General features: G+C 42.5%; 1 long non-coding RNA gene across 1 annotated transcript; it reads left to right on the top strand.

The window, feature by feature from the left end:
- Positions 1 to 2703: 2703 nt before the first annotated feature.
- On the top strand, positions 2704 to 4856 carry LOC131277296 (uncharacterized). Its single transcript, XR_009184482.1, has 2 exons — positions 2704 to 3031; positions 4657 to 4856. It is a non-coding gene; the product is annotated as an uncharacterized lncRNA (long non-coding RNA).
- Positions 4857 to 5947: the final 1091 nt, after the last annotated feature.

Below are 5947 nucleotides of genomic sequence, written 5' to 3'. Positions count from 1 at the left end.
ATATTTTTTTAATGTAATATTATTAAAAAGTCAATTAAATAAATAAATAAATAAATAAATAAATTTTTAAAAAACAAAGACAGTATAGGCAACAACAAAACAAGAATATGGTAAACAAAGTAAAAATAGTACTTAAGAGAGTCATTCCTTTATCTTATAGGCATATTCATTCACTAATTAGAGAATGATTTAAGTCTACCAGGACTTTTAACGTGTTCACTATCCCTCTGCATATGATCTAGAATAAAGTAGATCTCATCATAGTCATCAGGCATATAGGTACAGTACTTAATACTCAAATACTTCAAACCTAAGATTCCCAAAGGAATCGAGATTATCTTCCTTTACCACCATTGTAATATGAAGACTGTGGTAGCTTCTGACATGTTCCTCTGTTATGAAGCTACTGTTTGTTATTAATATCAATTTAGGTTTCTAATTAATAATGGATTCCTGGAACTAACCAGTTAAGTACTTTGGTTTAGAAAATGCTTTTACAAAGTCCTTATAATTAACCATAAGTTACTTTACCTTTAATAAGCTTAGTATTAAGTAAACCTAGGGAGATTACACCCAAGCTAAATAAAACTGAAACAGTCTATGTAAGAAATGTTCTTTTACCTTCCTTCACAGGCTAAAACCTTTTTTTTTAATGAAATTCCAAAACTGTGGATAACCTTAAAAGTATACTGACTTCTAGGTTCAAGAATAATTATAAAATAACATTTGGGAAGCAGATGTGGCTCAAGCAATTGGGCTCCCATCTACCATATAGGAGACCCAGGGTTCAATGCCCAGGGCCTCCAGGTAAAGGCAATCTGGCCCGTGTGGCAAACTGGCCCACATGGAGTGCTGGCCTGCACAGAGTACTGCCCCATGCACTAGTGCTGCCCCACACAGGAGTGATGCCCTGCGCAGGAGTGCTGGCCCATGCAGAGAGCTGACGCAGCAAGATGATGCAACAAAGAGACACATTTCTCACAACTTGGTGGGTTAGCTAGATGGTGCTCCTAATTTAGGTAGGCCAGCTTGGTTAAGGCTGGGTGATCTAGGATGACCTTACTCACATGTCTGAAATTGATTGAATATTACCTGGGGTGATAAGGATAACTTAGCCATGTGTCTCTCGTCATCTAATAGGGTAACCAGGGCTCATTCACTTGGTGGTGGTTGCAGCATTTTCAAGTTCAGCAAGAGAACAAGCCCCAATGTACAAACACTTCCCAAGGCTTTGCTTGAATCATGTTTGTCAATGTCCCATTGGCCAAAGAAAGACACAAGATCAGCCAGGTGGGAGGGCACTCTCATAGATCATGAATAGGATTAGAATAATTTGTGATCAGTTTTACAATCTACCATAGCAGCTAAAAGCAGAGGATAAGCTATTCAAGGAAGAAAGAAAATGTTATTAATGAAATGAGGAGAAAAGACATAAGCCTCCAAAGAAGGGAGGTGAGGACACTTATATGTACAGCCTTTCAGGAACCTCCAATCAAGATGCCAAGGCCAGTAAGGGAAAAGGGCTTGTAACGCAAGCTGCCTAATACTGGGTTTATCACCCCTGCTTTTCTATTGGTCAAAAGGGGTCAAAGAAATGTAATGCTCTCTCTCTCTCTCTCTGAAACTATAATTCAACTAACACTAACAGCTGAAGATAGAGAATTGTGTACAGCATAAGAGTTCCCTATTATAAGGAAAACCATGACCAGAGAATGACAGGAGAGGAAAATTGACGATCTGCCTCCCTGTTGTGGCAACGAGTGGAAGTACTGGGCTATGGCAAAAAGAGCCCATATACCCTTTAAAGGCAGCAGCTGCTCTTTCATTATGACTGTGTGCTACGATGCAATAATGAAGCCCACTGGATGCCAGATCTGCCACTTTTTCAAGAAAGTATGGAAATTTAGATTTGAATGTAAAATACACAGATTTCTAAATGCTGGTTTAAGTGTTTTTAAGAGCAAATCCACAGGCTGAATTAGGTCCAAGGGCCATGAATTTGCAAATTTAGCTCTAGACTTCTCTAACTCAAAATTTAAAAATTCAAACTACAAGAAGGGAAAGGACTACAAAACTGAACAATTAGAAAGCTCAATCCAATCCCTTTAGAGATATAATACCTCTCTTAGCCCATGACTATCTAAACTGTACCTTCATTCATGCTCAGTAACTTCAGGACAATAGAATAAACTGCAAAGGAAACCGCAAAAAATAGCTTTAGGATATAGCATCACATAACATTTAGAGGATCTGTGATTGAAATTTGTAATACTGGCGTATGTAGATATGTAAGAAGTAATGGAAAACTGACAGCAGATGAACCCCCACACCATTTCTGAAATCAAAAGACGGAAGTTCTTACTTAAGGAAGGGAGAGTTCTGCTGGTCAGGCAGTCTCTCTAAGCAAAGCAAACCTCTTTAGTGGTTTTTTGGGGGTTATGCTGGTTGTAGAGACAGCAATGGTAGGCCTTAGCAGCATGGCCCTGGAGCGAGTCCATGGCCGATCAGCTGTCAAAGTGTGAGGCTGTCGCTGGCTGGCTGTCAGGGGGCTCTATGAAGATCAGACAGCTTTAGAACCTGTTCTGGGGTTTGCTTATCACCATGGCTAGAGAATGGTCTGTCTTTTCCTAGGAATGTGGGGGCTTCCGGTACATTCTAGAACTGTGTGGACTAATGCGGGACACTGCAAAGGCTGAATCGTCATGGCCTTATATGGGAAAAGTCACCATTTCACAGTAAGCTTTGTGAGAAGTCCCTACCTCACGGGGTGTGGCTCCTCTGTGAGGTCACGTCTGCCCAAGTATAAATTCAGGGCCACGTCTCATCTCAACCTAAGACGACGCCCTCTCTCTACACAGAGAAGTGGACCTTGCCCATTGCTGCCCGGGCATTACGATGAAGAGAAGCAAAGTAGTTCATCAAAGAAACAGGCACTCTGAGTGCCTCAAGAACAGAGCTAAAAAGAATAATAAGAGAAGGCGCGGGATACTGAAGAAGAAAAGGGGGAAGAAAATAAGAAAGCAAGGTAAAGGTAAGGTACTCTCATCTACAACTACATTTAGAGTGAGAACAGACTCAGACAGCTGGTTAACTCCAGTTTTTATATACTCGTAGGAAAGAGGGCCTGACTCCCATGACTGACTTTTCCCCCTTCAATAGCACATCCCTAGACTTGGGTGAAATAGGATATAAGGTATCTCCGCAGAAATACGAAGCCCCAGTTAGGTGTCATATGAAATCCCCCTCTCCTGACTTCTCATGTAAAAAGTGTCATAGGCAGCCTTAAGAGAAGATTCCCAAAGAGGGCCACAGGGGTAGGTGAGAAGAGGAGGAAGAACCTGCTGGGCATGCAGTACCAAATGGCAATGCCACATTTTCAGTCTACCCTTATACCTAAAGTCTACCTATCTACCCTTGCAGTATGAAATCTACCTCTACTCCCCACCAAATTGGTAGGATGCAAAGAATGGCCTTTAAGCTATATGACAACAGGACAAGTTATTTCTCACAAATGCCCATACATGCATCTGTTCCTCAAATATATACTGAGCACTTACTAAAGGCAGAGGATTCAAGGCAAAATAGTACCATGGTCTTCATTTGGGGTGATGGGAAAGTTCTGGTAATGAATGGTGGTGAGGGTAGCACATTGTCACTGTGATTAATCCTATGGAATGATATGCTTGCAAGTAGTTGAGATGGGAAAGTTTGTTGTATATATGGTTTTACAATTTAAAAAATTAAAGAGACAGTGGAATATTATGGGGAAGAAAATGCCCAAAAGGACATTGGGATATGTGAAAAAACTTGTGTTCATCACCTGATGAATGGGTAAACAAATGTGGTATAACCTCACAATGGAATATTATTGAGTCATGTTAAGGGTGGAGGAGTGGGGTGAGGGGGGTGAGGGGCATATGGGGACCTCATATTTTTTTAATGTAACATTAAAATAAAGAGAAAAAAAGGCAATGAAGTACTGATACGTGCTACAACACAGATGAACCTCCAAAAAACATTACACACTGGGGAGCTGGTGTAGCTCAGTGGTTGAATACTGGCTTCACACATCCAAAGTAGGGGTGGAAAGGAAAAAGCCTCATGAGGGGGTTTTCTGAGGTAGAAGGGATGGGATTTGTTGAAGGGACACACAGCGGTGAGAAAAATTATGATAAGCTGTGAAAACTGGGTGGAGGGTGGACGGGGGATGCATGGAGACTAGAGGAAAATCAGGTTTCAGGAAGGCCCACTGATGGATGCGGCAGGCATAAACCTATTTAGAAAGCGAGGTTTCCATAAAGAGTGAAGAAAGGGAGCACTAGGAAGGTGTGAATGGTGTGGTGATGGTTAAGCCTGGGGGCGAGTGGATAAAGAGGGCATGAAGGAGTGGCTTAGAAGGTGGGAGTCCGTGGCAGAGACAACTAGCCAGAAGAAGGGGAGAAGGCCATTCTGGATGGAACTAACTAACACTCATGTGGAGGGTGTGTTGACTCCACATGTTTAACCAAGGATGCCTTCTCTGCCCAGCATTCACCTGCATTCCAATTAGTTAAGCGTTGGGAGCATGCTGTGCTTCTCTCTAGAGCTAACAACGTTACTATGGGCAAAGGCCCCATTCAGACAGTGGCCCTCATGCTTCTCCTGCTTGCTTTACAGTTACATTTAGAAGAACGGCTGTCTTTGAAGGGAATGTTCCACCAACTAGAGCAAGCCGGAAGTCCACCCGATCCATGATGTCTTCTAAGAAATAAAGCAGCCGAGTCCTTTCAGTTACCAGGAAAAAAACAATGGTTAAAATCAAGGTCCCTTACTTCAGAAAACATCAAAACCAGACTCAATAAACCTTGTGTGATTAATTCTTTGTGTGGTTCACAGTGATTGTGATAGCAATAGTCTCCCATACCAGGCTTGCCTCTTTTCAGTTCATTCTCCAAAATTTAGCCAGGAAGATATATTTTGAATGAATTTCAATCTTTTTTTTTAAAGATTTATTTCTCTCCCCTTACCCCCTCAACCCTGTCTGTTCTCTGTGTCCATTTGCTGCGTCTTTGTCTGCCTCTGTTGTTGTCAGAGGCACGGGAATCTGTTTCTTTTTGTTGCATCATCTTGTTTTGTCAGCTCTCCGTGTGTGTGGCACCATCCCTGGGCAGGCTGTGCTTTCTTTCGCGCTGGGCGGCTCTCCTTATGGGGCACACTCCTTGCGCATGGGGCTCCCCTACACAGGGGACACCCCTGCATGGCAGGACACTCCTTGCGCGCATCAGCACTGCGCATGGGCCAGCTCCACACGGGTCAAGGAGGCCTGGGGTTTGAACCACGGACCTTCCTTGTGGTAGACAGACGCCCTATCCACTGGGCCAAGTCCACTGCCTGAGTTTCAATCTTTATTTCACTTACTTTAACCCTTGAATGACTTTCTCAGAATAAAGTCCAAACTTTAACATGGCTTATAGGGCACTGAGCAATCTAGCCCTGGTCTCCCTTTCTAATCTGAGTTGAGACCACTCTCCTCTGAACACTTGTATTTCAGAGTGGTCTAGACAGAGGTTGGAAAGGTAGGCCAGTGCTAGATTGCTCAGTGCCTCATAAGCTACAGTAGAAGGCCCTTCTCCTTGATATGACTTTATTCTATGACCCAATTCCACCCCTAGCTATCTACTCAACATTTGTTGTTCACCAAAGCATGCACAGGATGTTCATATTATACTACATGTAATAGCCCCAAACCAGTAACATAAATGAATAAATTGTGGTATCTTCTTCAAAGGGAATACACTATACAGCCATGGAACAAAATGTAACTACAGCTCTACACAACAACCTGAATGAATCTTACAAGCACAGCATTGGGCCAGGTATAGAAACCAGGTACGGAAGAGCACATACTACATTATTCCAATAAGAACAGTCAAAACTAAACAAGTCAGGACAGCGTTACCCTTGAGGC

Source organism: Dasypus novemcinctus, chromosome X, assembly GCF_030445035.2.
Source record: "Dasypus novemcinctus isolate mDasNov1 chromosome X, mDasNov1.1.hap2, whole genome shotgun sequence".
Taxonomy (NCBI): domain Eukaryota; kingdom Metazoa; phylum Chordata; class Mammalia; order Cingulata; family Dasypodidae; genus Dasypus; species Dasypus novemcinctus.
This window is presented reverse-complemented; position numbering and strand designations above follow the sequence as displayed.